This window comes from Lycium ferocissimum, chromosome 1 (assembly GCF_029784015.1).
Source record: "Lycium ferocissimum isolate CSIRO_LF1 chromosome 1, AGI_CSIRO_Lferr_CH_V1, whole genome shotgun sequence".
In the NCBI taxonomy this organism is placed as follows: Eukaryota; Viridiplantae; Streptophyta; class Magnoliopsida; order Solanales; family Solanaceae; genus Lycium; species Lycium ferocissimum.
Window position 1 is genome coordinate 10,442,593 of NC_081342.1, and position 13,905 is coordinate 10,456,497.

The window sequence follows — 13,905 nt, forward strand, 5'->3', positions numbered from 1 at the left end:
ACCAGAATTGTTAACCAAGCTAGGGCCATTCCTCTATTTGGTTGGAAAGAAGGAGGGGGAGAGGCTTTGGTTTTATATAAGCATTGAAAAAGGGCTCTATCAAATAGTTTCCAATTCCAATAATTGAAGAATTGTTGGATGAATTGGGTGGTTCAAGTATTTATTCCAAGATTGATCTCAGATCTGGCTATCACCAGATCAGGATGGCCAATGAAGATATTCACAAAACAACATTTAGAACTCATTCTGGGCATTATGAGTATTTAGTAATGCCATTTGGACTTACTAATGCTCCATCAAGTTTCTAAAGCTTGATGAATCATGTGTTCAAAGAGCACCTAAGAAAATTTATTTTGGTGTTCTTTGATGATATATTAGTATTTAGTAGCAATCTGGAAGATCACTTAATGCATCTAAAGATGACTTTTAAACTACTGAAGTAGCATAACTTGGTGGCTAGGAAGGGAAAATGTACATTTGGGGCCAGTAGGGTGGAATACTTGGGTCATTTTATTTCTCATTTGAAGGAGTAGCAACTGACCCAAAGAAGGTGGAAGCTGTGCAACATTGGCCAATGCCTACGAACATTAAGGAACTGAGAGGGTTTTGGGATTAGCTGGGTATTATAGGAGATTTATTAAGAGTTATGGCATAATCAGTAAACCATTAACTGATTTACTGAAAAAAGAAGGGTTTATATGGTCAGACAATGCTACAATTACTTTTGACAACTTGAAGCAGGCCTTAACTACTGCTCATGTGCTAGCTATGCCAGTTAATTCATTGAAATTCATTGTGGAGACAGATGCATGTGATTTGGGAATTGGAGCAGTTTTGATGCAAGAGGGTCATCCAATAGCCTTTATCAGTAAAGGGCTATCTGGTAAACACTTGAGCTTATCAGTTTATGATAAAGAATTGCTAGCTTTGGTAATTGCAGTGACTAAATGGACACGATGCTCGATGGGAAGACGAGTTTCTAGTTATAGCGATCAAAACGCCATAAGTACGCAACGATCGAAATTGCGTACTTGGTTTGCAGATGAAATGGGTAGCAAAGTTGATGCAGTTTGACTTTGAAATTGAATACAAGAAGGGTAGGGAAAACAAGGCAGCAGATGCACTGTCAAGGATGTCATTATCTGAGGCATTTCTATTAGCTATAACACCAGTGGATGCTACATTATTTCCAAGAATCAAGGATAGTTGGTCCAGGGATGTTGTGCTGGCAAAACTGATAGATGATCTCAAGGAACAAGTTAAAGATCATAAGGGCTATTCCTTCAACCAACAACAACTTAGGAGGTATGGCAAACTGATGGTAGGCAAGGATGAGCAACTGAGAAAGGATTTGATTCAGATTTGGCATGATTCACCTATTGGGGGGCATCTGATATGGACAATACTCACGGTATAGGTTGGGGATTGTTCTATTGGAATGGCTTAAAGGAAGATATGGTGAACTATGTCAGACAATGTGTAGTTTGCCAGAGGAACAAGAGTGATTTTGTAGCTTCTCCAGGCTTGCTACAACCCCTCCAAATTCCCTTATCAGCTTGGTCCAGCATCAGCATGGATTTTATTGATGGATTGCCAAAATCAAAAGGAAAAACTACTATTTTGGTGGTGGTTGACAGACTCACCAAGTATGCACACTTTATTGCTTTGACTCATCCTTATACTGCAGCAACTGTGGCTCAAGTGTTCTTAGATCAGGTTTTCAAGCTACATGGAATGCCTGAAAATGTTATAAGTGACAGGGATCCAATATTCATCAGTAGGTTCTGGCAAGAATTGTTTGCAATGCATGGTGCAATTCTGAGCACTTCGGCAGCTTACCATCCCCAATATGATGGTCAAGCGGAAGTGGTTAACGGAACGTGGAGACTTATTTGAGATGTTACCGTGTCGATAGTCGAAAGATTGGGCAATGTACCTTGCATTGGCGATAACGGTGGTATAATTCAACTTTCCATTCAGCAATACAAACTAGCCCTTATGAAGCTTTGTATTGTCAACCTCTCCCTACTCATTTACCCTACCTATCTGGTGATGCTATAGATGAAGAAGTGGACAGAAGGTTAGTGGTGAGGGAATTTAAAACTCAGTTGTTGAGGTTTCATTTAGCTAGGGCTCTGTCACGACCCGAACTACGGGCCGCGACGGGTATCCGGGGCTAACTACCGAACACCACTCATTCCGTTATCTATATGCTCTCATTCATAGTACTTGCTCAATTTCATATAAATATATCACCATTTGAAGTCATAATTACTTTTATAAACATAAGCCCTTCGGCTATCAAAATAATATATACACATGCATATACATACAAACCATGGGACCATGCTACCCACACTGCGTATCTACGAGCCTCTACTAGAATACTAGACATATGGGCGGGACAGGACCCCGCCATGCCCAATCATGAATATATACATATATATATATATACAAAAGTGTCTGTGCACCCCGAAAAAATGGAGTGCTCTCTGCAACTGCTAGCTCCCATGTAGTGCGGGTCACCTCCCTTGTCTACTGTGGGCATGAACACGCGTCCGAAAAGGACGTCGATTAATATTGTCTTGAGTATGTAAGGCATAAACAATAGCAAGATGTCAATAAAATAAGGAGGCATCGATAGGACAATCGATGGCGGCGGAATCTTAGGAAGTACTACGTACTGGCTAGCACTTTCATACTCATCATCGTATCATATATGCGCAAGTGTATAGGTTCGCCCGACCATATAGGTGCGGTGTGGTAATCAATAACATTAGCAATAGCATTAGCGTCCGAGCCTCCCGTCGACCGGTACCGTCTCATGCCGCCCGGCTAGTGGTGTGCCGCCCATGCCATTTGGCCATGGTGTATAGCTACCCGCCTTAGCGATCGCTGTAGGCCATATAGGCACGGTGTAATATCATCATATGCTCATCATACTACATTTATCATACATGCTTATCATAATATGCATATCATAATATCTTCCTAGCAATACATGCATAGAGACTCAGATAATCATGCTCACGGGGTGACGTAAGGTCGTGGACCCCGATGTCATTATGAGCATTCATAAGTGTCCCTTTCACTGAAGGAACAAACATAAGGTGAGTATATACAATGATCAACATCAATGGGCTATGGATAGCTTCATTAGCTCAATTGGAACATCGTATCATAGGCCATAGCACATCTCAGTCTTAAGCTTATCATTATCACCATCATCGTCGTAGCATATCTCTTATCTCGCATGGCTATTCATGAACAATGACTCATGGTCTTCTTGAAGATGGAACATTCATAATACAAGAGGAAATTCATGCCATAGGACTCATGCCTTAGCAAGAAAAGATTAGCCTCACATACCTTTGTCGTTTAACTATTCTATCGCTTGCTCGTTCTCCTTTAATGCACTTGTTGATACCTTCAAGAGAATTCGTATCGACATTAGTTATATCATCGTGAAAGCGTACTTACTAAAGTTATAGAAATTTGGCAGCATTTCCTTTGTTTATACCACTTTCCGCCATATTCCATAGCTCCCAACATTCATAACAATCGTCACAATATCACTAACAACAATCGTCATTCATTTACATAATTCGCACTTCACAATTCAACTTCAATTCTCCATATTCATGACTGTAAGTCCATCGTCGTATTCTTTCATATCCAATACTTATTTCATGTTCTATAAGTCATTTATAACGCATTTATATCATCAACATATCCATTTCCATGATTCAATTCAACTACTACTCACTAAAGGCACTTTTCACACATTTGATGACCCATTTGCTATACACTCTACAATCCATGTGTTTCAACTTATAAATGCTTCAAATAACATGAATAGGTCATGAAACTCACCTTAGATGATGGAGGAATAAGCTTGGAATGGTGATTCGCCTTAGCACCAAAACCATTTTATCTCTCTTGGAATTTCTTGACTTGGATGACTTTTAATGGGTTTCCTTCACTTGATTCTCTTGATTTCTTGTTGTTGATCCTTGATTTCTAGTGATTTCTCATGGATGAAGTGTTTGGAACTCTCTAGAGGTTTCTTGAAGTGTGGAGGTGAAGTGGAAAATGAAATGGAAATGAAGAATGGTCCCTTATATAAAAATGAACTTCAGCCCGACCAAGATATACGGACCAACATACGGTCCGTATAAAATCTACTGACCATATGTTGAACCGTATATTTGGTCCAGTGAATCATGACATCTTTGAGGGCTGGATCTACGGCCGGACATCGGTCCGTAGATCTTATACGGCGGATATGTCTGGCCGTATGTTTTGATTTTAAGTGAGTTGTTTCGTCGACTCGTTTGATCTCCGATCCTTATGGCACCTTCTTAACACTTGTTCCTTACTTCAATACCATTCTAAGGGACGTTATAACTCTTCCTCAAGGGTCATTAAGACATCATTAACTTAATACTCGAAATTCTTATTCGTTACGCTCGACTTGCGACTCACTTCCCTTAACAACTTTCTTTCCTTAACTCGAATGTCTTTGGAAATCTTAATTAGGATCGTCAAGTACTATTTCTTACTTGCCCAAACCTCGTATACATCATATCCCTCGCTCGTCTATTCACTGTACACTAACGGGGAATTTCGATAAGTGTAACAATTTCAATGAGAATGGCATTTGGCTAATAAGCGAGGAGTGATAGGCGATTTCGAAGGAGAATGGGCATATCTCAAAATCCAACCTTACAGACAAGTCACACTATCTAACTAACCTTTCAACAAACTTTCATCCAAATATTATGGCCCTTATCAGATGTTGCAAAAAATGGGAAGGGTAGCTTACAAATTATCACTACCAGCACATGTGGCATTGCACCCTACATTTCATGTATCACAGTTGAAACCTTGCTATGAAATCCCTGATAAGGTCAATCACCCTCCGGTAGTTGATGTGGCTAGTCCCTACTATGTGGACCCTTTGAAGATATTAGAGAGAAGAATAATTAAGAAGGGCAACAAGGCAGTAGCTCATATTCTAGTGCAATGGAAGGATATGCCACCTGAATAGGCAACTTGGGAAGATTATGCAACCGTGAAGTTGAGGTTTCCAACATTCCTTCCTTGAGGACAAGGAAGATTTTAAGGAAGGAGAAATGTTACAATTTTGATTTGAGCAGCTTTAAGAAAGAGTACTTTGTGCTTGCGGGGTGGTACTTAACCGTTGAGGAGTAGTTAGTTGGGAAGAAAGTGTTATTACAGATTAGCCCAGTTAAAGTTAAATACAAGTCTTCAATAATTACAGTTTAGTCCTGTAATAGTTCTACTTTCAGCACTTTTAGTCCTCTGCAGAATTAGTTGCATAGTACAGTGACTCAGCTAGAATCCAAGGGGAATTTGTCCTTGGACAGCTATATCATGTACTCAGAATTATCCTTTTTACCTTATGAATGAAAATCCCTAGTTTTAACCTAATTAGTCTCTTTCTCTTCTCTTTCTAGTTTTAGCTTTCTCTTATTCTCTTTACTATTCTATCAGATTTCTTGAGTTGCAAATTCATTTTGCAACATGTATATAAAAAAATTATTAATCTAGGGGGTGCCATGCCACTTCCACCCTTTAGGGTGGAGCGCCCCTGAGTACTCTCTCTATTCTAATTTATGTGAAGTTTGAGAAATTAAAAAAAAAAGAAAAATTGAAGCGTGTGATGTTAAACATGCATGCCATAGCAGTTACGTGTATAATTAATGCAAAATAATATGTATACAGAAAATAACAATATGTGTTAATGGTATAAACATTAAAGTACTGTACATGTTCAGTATACCCGAATTTCTAGATTTCAAGTAATTGAACGTTAAATCTCATAAGTCTCATAAGTACTGAATATAAAATTTACAAATAATTAAGGGACCAAAAATGCTATTAAATCAAAAAAAAAAAAATTATAGAGTAACGAGTAACATGAAAAAAAAAAAAATAGAACAAAAATCTGCCGCTCTCCTAATATGACGTGTTTTAGTCCTTTTACTGTATTCCCATAAAAATAACTCTTTTCCTAAACCCAAACTAATTCGAAAACCAAAACCAATAAAAAAAGAGAAAAAGGGAATTTGTATATATTCGAATCCTAATCAAGTTAGGAAATCAAAAACAATTATAAATAGAGGAACTCATTCTCTGGAAACTAATATCCCAACCAAAGTTTTCCATATTCGTTTCTTTTCTTGTCACTAAAGTTAGTTAGAGAAATCAAATATGGCTGGAATTGTTGTGATTTTCGACTTTGACAAGACGATCATCGACGTGGACAGTGATAATTGGGTGGTAGATGAGTTAGGAGGCACTGATATGCTCAATCAACTTCTCCCAAGTATGCCCCGGAATTGTGTCATGGATACCATGATGAAGGAGTTTCATGCACAAGGCAAAAGTATTAAACACATTGAAGAAGTATTTAAACGTGTTCTCGTATACTCCAGGATTGTACCATGCATTAAATCAGCTCATGCATTAGGGTGTGATTTGAGAATAGTAAGTGATGCAAATGAATTCTTCATTGAAACAGTCTTGAAACATCTTGGAATAAGGGATTGCTTCTCAGAAATCAAAACGAATCCAGTCTACGTCGATAATTAATAGGCTTCGAATCTTCGCTTAAGATGGTTTGCATGGCTCTAGCAGCAATTTGTGCCCTCCCAACATGTGCAAGGGTTTGATAATAGAAAGAATAATACAAGCCTGGGAAGGCAATAATAAAAGAATGATCTATCTTGGTGATGGAAGCGGCGATTTTTGCCCCACTTTTGAAGCTCAGAGAAGGAGATTTCGTCGTGCCAAGAAAAGATTTCCCAGCCTGGAATTTGATAAACGATAACAGGACACTAGTAAAAGCATCGGTCCGACCGATGGGCAAGAGCTTGAGCACATTCTGTTACAACTCATTAACAAAATAACCATTGAAGAAAGCCAATTGTTATCCGTTGAATCCAAGTTCCACTCTATGTCCAAAGCCTTGCTGCCAGTTCTTCCAGTACACCACTAGGCAAGACTGCCCCTGTCATTATCATGAAGCTTCTGACTCGTAATTTGGTGTTGATTTTGTTCTTATTGAACCATTATCGATAGAGTCACGCTTGTAATCTCTTTTTAATATAGTAGTTGCTTTGTGATAGAGAGACATAATTGGCGAATGGATAGACGAATGTGTACGTATCAATTACCTCGAAGATTAGAGATCCATTATAGGATAAGTTACAACTTATGTATTTACACATTAATTTTGAAAGGTGGCCGGCAATCTTATAGTATATGATTTGTTCTTACGGAACTAGCTTCTATGTCATGTATGTTTAGCTCTTTTTACCGTCATCGTATAGTTGCTTCATTATCTTTATATTGGGAATATTTCATCTTAATTATAGTTGCGTTATGATATAGACATATATAGTGAATAGATAGATGAATGTAAACGTGTCAGTCACTAAGTCCAAGAGACACAAATATTGTACATACAACATTATTTTACATGATTATGCAAGATGATGGAAATTCTGTACATTTATGTTTGATGTAAACTTTGTACTGAGAAATTCATCCTCAGGGGTCCTGTGGGGAAGCTTTGATTTCCCAACAGATATTATTTTGCCTGCTCAAGTTCTTGTTATGGGGCAGAAGCTATTTCCTAATGCAAAAGGAATAGTGGATTCCTCGACGGGGAAGTACAGATTAGAGATGGCAGATGGATGGGAATGTGGTCTTGTCTGCATATAGAACTCCTGATTTTGGCTACTGGAATACTTCGACTAAAGACAATACTAGTGTAAGGCTAGTCTTCAATAAGACCCCCGGTTACTAAAAGTGGATTGATTTCGCCTGTACAAACCCCCTTAATAGTTAATGTAATTCAGAAAGATGAGCTGCAGGATTATATACTGATGATGATAACTTAGCAATCTTGAGCTACAGGTAAAATATAGTCTACATTTCTGCTGCACATTTCAAGTGTCAAAATTGACTCAGTCTTCTCTAACAGTCTCATGGGTGAAGATCACTTCATAAATTTAAGGCATGTCTAATTAATCATGAATAGAATATACTAAGATTTCCATTTAAAGCTTCACTGCCATTCCAAGAAAATATAAGTATTAGAAGACTTGCAGTTTCCAGGAAAAGATATATATGAAGCTCAGCCACTGCATAAAAGAAAAATTTCAGCATTTTTTGGGATATTTAATTATACAGGTAGAAAATTCGTTGTTTCTTTGTTTCTCATTCCTTGGGGTCATTTGCACGATTACCCTTCAACGGCACTGGTCTTTAATTTTTGCCCTTCACCTAATATCATGAGGTTTGGGTTTCGAATTTTTTTCAGTCAAAAAAAAAAAAAAAAAAAAAAAAAAATTGCAAGGCAAAGTTTCGTAGCAAAGTTAGGCCTCAGGCGGAATTTTGCATGCAAAACTCTAGTCCAGAACCAAAATACCCCTAAAAAAGTGGGATTGAACCAAAATACCCCAAAAAAAAACTGTGACAAAAGTACCTTTAGCAACGGTATTTTCTTTGCGTTAAAGGACTTAACCGTAACGGAGCGGTTAAGTCCTTTAACGCGTGATAAAAATCTTGCGTTATAAGACCCGATAAAAAAAAAAACAAAAAATTTCTATAATGCAGTAAAAAACTGCGTTATAGAACCAGTAAAATAAAAAATAAAATAAAAATTTGGTCAATTTTTTTTTTTTTTGGCAACACTTAGTGCTTTTTTCCATACTTTGACCAACGATTAGTCGTGTGTCAAGACTCCGAAATGTCAATATTTTATATAGAACCTGATATTATTTTCTGCATACAATAATGTAGGCTCAATACATCAAGTATAAGTAAACGTTCGGATCGTCATTTTAGGGGTTGAAAAGGTGCAAGTAAGTTTTGTTTGAAAACTTTAGATTTAAGTGTTATATACATGACGTCCATTTTTTTGAAGACTTGTTGTCATTAGCTTAAAGTTTTTATTTTTAGGATTTAGATTTAAGTGTGTTTTTTTAAAGCGTAACTTTATTTCGAATATACGTGATTTTTTGCGCTCGGACGTTCGATTTACGCGTTTTTTTTTTTTTTTGCAACATATTCGAAATAAAGTTACGCATTAAAAAATAACACACTTAAGGAACACTTAGTGTTTTTTTCCATAAAAAGATCACAACATCTTATTTTAATAAATTTTTTTTTTTTTTTTTTTGCAACACTTAGTGTTTTTTTCCATACTTTGACCAATGATTAGTCGTGTGTCAAGACTCCGAAATGTCAATATTTTATATAGACACTGATATTTTTTTTTCTGCGTACTATAGTGTACGCTCAATACATCAAGGATACGTAAACGTTCGGATCGTCATTTTAGGGGTTGAAAAGGTAATCGAAGTAAGTTTTGTCTGGAAACTTTACGTTTAAATGTTTTTTTCTTTTTTGTTTAGGTTTTGATTTAAGCGTGTTATTTTTTAATCAAGACGTAACTTTATTTTGAATATAAATATAATTCAATTAGATAAAAACGTACTTAAAAAATACAGGGAGAAAAGCTAGTTGTAAAGTGGTCAAAATTTAGATGGTCATAACTTTGCACTCGGATGTCCGTTTTACGCTATTTTTTTTTTTGATTCTGTGTATTTCTTCGAGATCTACGCGGACAAACTGCCATTTGGGCGAGCCGATTTAAAAAAAAAACACCTGTTATCCTATTCAATTTCAATTTTCCCCCAAATTGGCGTGAAGTTTTTAGTTTTCTTTACTTATAATATGATGATACGCAATAGATTTCAACGTAAAAATCCTGCGGCAATGTAGCTGTGAATGTCAATTTCACTTTTCTGGTTTCAATTTTCGAAAATGAAGCTGACTAATTTTCTCGACATGTTGACTAAAATAACCTTATAAAAATAGAACACTTTAACCTAAAAGTTTTCAAACAAAACTTACTTCGGGCGCCTTTTCAACCCTTAAAATGACGACCCAAACGTTTACGTATCCTTGATGTATTGAGCCTACATTATTGAACGTAGAAAAAAAAATATCAGGTTCTATATAAAATATTGATGTTTCAGAGTCTTGACACACGACTAATCGTTGGTCAAAATATGGAAAAAAGCACTAAGTGTTGCGAAAAAAAAAAAGTTGACTAAATTTTTTTTTTTTTTTACTTGTTCTATAACCCAGTTTTTTACTGCGTTATAGAATATTTTTTTTCTTGGGTCCTATAACGCAGTATTTTACTGCATTAAAGGATTTAAGGATTTAACTGCGCCATTACGATTAAGTCCTTTAACGCAGTAAAATACTGTGTTAAAGGTACTTTTGTCACTTTTTTTTTTTTTTTTTTTTTTTTGTGGGTATTTTTGTTCAACCCCACTTTTTTAGGAGTATTTTGGTTCTGGACTCGCAAAACTCTACCTCAAGGTAGAGTGAGACAGAGTTTCAAACTCTATCTTAATATATGCAAAACTCTGCTTTGTGAATCCAAACCTCTACATTGCGAATTTTTTTTTTTTTTTTTTTTTTACGAAAGTTTGCGATTGAACCGAATTCGGGGTATTAGACAAAGAGCAAAAATTAAAGACCACCAATTTGAGGGGCAAAGATTAAAGACCAGTGCCTTTGAAGGGCAATCTGCACACAAAAAAAAAAAATGCATTCCTTCGAGTGGAAATAATTGAATCCCAAATTGTTCATGTTTACAGCAATAATTTTTTTTTTATTAGTGTTATTATTATTATTTTTTTTTTTTTTTTTTAACAAAAAGAGCAGCAGAGGAAAAAAAGTCATAGTCTGGTGCATAATTTCCCTGGCAACTATACTAAAAGTTGGAAGACCCTAAGCTATAAAGTTGAATTACCAAAATGTCCATTAGAAATTGAACGACATTTTTACCCCTCATCTAAACACTACTCCTATACTATTTTAGTACCAAATAGTAAATTTACCTACCAATAAATGATAAATGAATCAATTAAATGACAAATAAATCAATTAAATGGGATGTTCCACGTATCTGACTATTACATTTAGTGTAGTCTTCTCAATTTCTTGGAATTATTTTCATCTTCCGTTGCTTATCATGCCTTTTCATTATCTTGGAGGTGCTTTCAGCTTCTAGCAATATCTATATAACTCTCTGGTTGCTCTGTAATGAAATAAGCTAACGATTTACCAAAAAAAGAAACAAGGTAACGAAATCCTCCTCCTTTTTACTTTACTTTGACAAAATTATGATCTTTCCCGTTGACATGAATAGAAATTTGGCATGCTCTTCTTGTTTATTAATTCACATGTTTATCCAAAAAATTATGTGTTTATCCAAACACATGCACATTTCAGTTAATTAGATGTTAAATATGCCTAACTAGATATACAAGAATCAAAATGAGTATTTGTCAAATTTTGAGGACTAAAAGTACAAGAATCTGTCTCCGAATTTAACTCAATTTCTGAAAACGTGTATTGTCCTTCAAACTAATTATTTCCATAAATAACTCTTTTCCTAAACACAAACTAATTCGGAAGCCAAACCCAATAATAAAACAAAGGAAATGAATTTGTATATACATTCGAATCCGAATAAATTTAGGAAACAAAAAACAACTATAAATAGGGTGACTCTTTCTCTGGAAATTTAAGTATCCCAAAGTTCTTAGTCGAGAAAAAAAAGAATAAAAAATGGGGAAGAGGAAGTCAAGAGCAAAGCCAGCACCAAAGAAGAAAATACCCAAACTTGATACAACCTTCACTTGTCCATTTTGCTGTCACGAAAGAGGCGTAGAATGTCCCATTGATATCAAGAATTTGATTGGAGAAGCCATTTGCTATAATTGCGAAGCAAAATTTAGTACTAGGGTCACATATTTGACCGAACCTATTGACATATATTATGAGTGGATTGATGCATGTGAACGTGTCAATAAGAGGCCCGCTCTCGAACAAGTTTAGAAAACAACTTATGTATTTTGGCGTTATATATGAAAGGCGACCATCGATTTTATTCTTATGATACCATTTTTGTTATGTCATGTATGTTGGGCTGTCAGCTATTTTTCTATCATAGTAGTTGCTTTACGATACATGGGCTAAAAGATTTCGATCTTATGAAAGCTTTTGAGGAGGTTATAGTAATCCATTATTATACATTGGCCACCTTATGAAAGTTTTAGGAGGTTCTTGGAAATTAGTTCACCAAGGTATAGCTATTTTAATAAGAGTTTGCATTATAGTTCCAGTGAACGGAAGTTAGTATTCCTAATGCCCAAGTTAATACTCTTACTAGGGAATACATGTGCGCTTCGCACGGTCGATAAAGAAAATCAAAATATGATAAAATATATATATATTTTTTTTTATAATATTTCTATATTAAAAGAGGTATCTATACCTTTGATCAATTTTATCTCTCTACTTTTCTTAATCCTAATACTATGGATTGTTCTTGAATATAATTATATTCTCAAAGTTGATTGTTTTTTCTTATATCCTCCACCCTCACTTCTTTTGTTTTTAAATACATGGAAGTATAGATTTTTCAACTTCACAACGCACTCATATTTCTTTCTCAAAAAAATTATCGGCCGATGTAGAAGTCTTGCAATATCTTTCTTGATTCATGAAAATAGAATTAAGTAATTAAGCTAGACAACATAATTTTAATGAATATGAAGTATCAATTATTAATTTTGGTACCTTAATTTGCCATTTGCCAAACTTGGATGACATCCTAACGTATCATACCTACAAAATGATATTAACATGGTTTTTCATTTGTAAGATACTAAATTAAAAATCCATAATAACATATATATTATAGGTAGTAATATGTTTGTAATATTATGATATTACATTAATTTCAGAATAATACATAAATAAAAAGTTCAAAATAAGGTTTAGTTCTATAGTTTAATAAAATCTTCGTATCATCCTTCTTTTTCTCTTCTTTTGTATGTATATAATTTTGGATTTCCAAAATAGTAATGTATAAGATGAATGGATAAATGATAGAAAATTATATTTTAAAAATACTAAATAAAACTTGAAAAAATTATCACTTTTAAATATTGAAAACAAATGGCCGCACAAAGTTTAGTTTTCTATGTAATTAATATTTTATACATTGATGTTATAATCTTAATTTCAAGAATGCTGAATATAAACAATTCCAGCAGTCAAGGCAAATTCATGAACCTATTCATTTACAAAACTTGTACTCAAATTGCACCACCCATCATCAATTGAGAGAAAGAAGTAGAAGTGATAAATTTCCATTCCACCCTATTTAGGTCATTTCTTAAAAAACTCCCTGATCAAAATCTTTTTCTAATATATTCCTTCAGGAAAAATAGAAGACAACCAATGCTTTCAGTTTCTAATATTTGCAAATTTTACATTAAAAAATGATAAAATGTACAATATACATTCGGTTAGAATGTATGAAGATTAATTTTATTTTGGATAAAATGCATTAAGATAAACGAAAAAAAAATTCTCACAAAAGAATGACATCAGAGAGCCCAATCACATATCGAGTCCAGAATCAAAATATCCCTAAAAAAGTGGGGTTGAACCAAAATACTCAAAAAAAAAAAAAATGTGACAAAAGTACCTTTAACGCAATAAAATACTGCGTTAAAGAATATTTTTTTTTCTATAACACATTATTTTACTGCGTTATAGAACCCACTAAAAAAAAATATTTTTGGTCAACTTTTTTTTTCTTTTTCGCAACACTTAGTATTTTTTCCATACTTTGACCAACGATTAGTCGTGTGTCAAGACTCCGAAACGTTAATATTTTATATAGAATCTGATATTTTTTTTTATGCATACAATAATCTAAGCTCAATACATCAAGGATACGTAAACGTTCGGATCGTCATTTTAGGGGTTGAAAAG

General features: G+C 34.8%; 1 pseudogene; it reads left to right on the forward strand.

Annotated features, from left to right (window-relative positions):
* Nucleotides 1-5,754: 5,754 nt before the first annotated feature.
* Nucleotides 5,755-7,024, forward strand: LOC132061971 (inorganic pyrophosphatase 1-like; annotated as a pseudogene).
* Nucleotides 7,025-13,905: the final 6,881 nt, after the last annotated feature.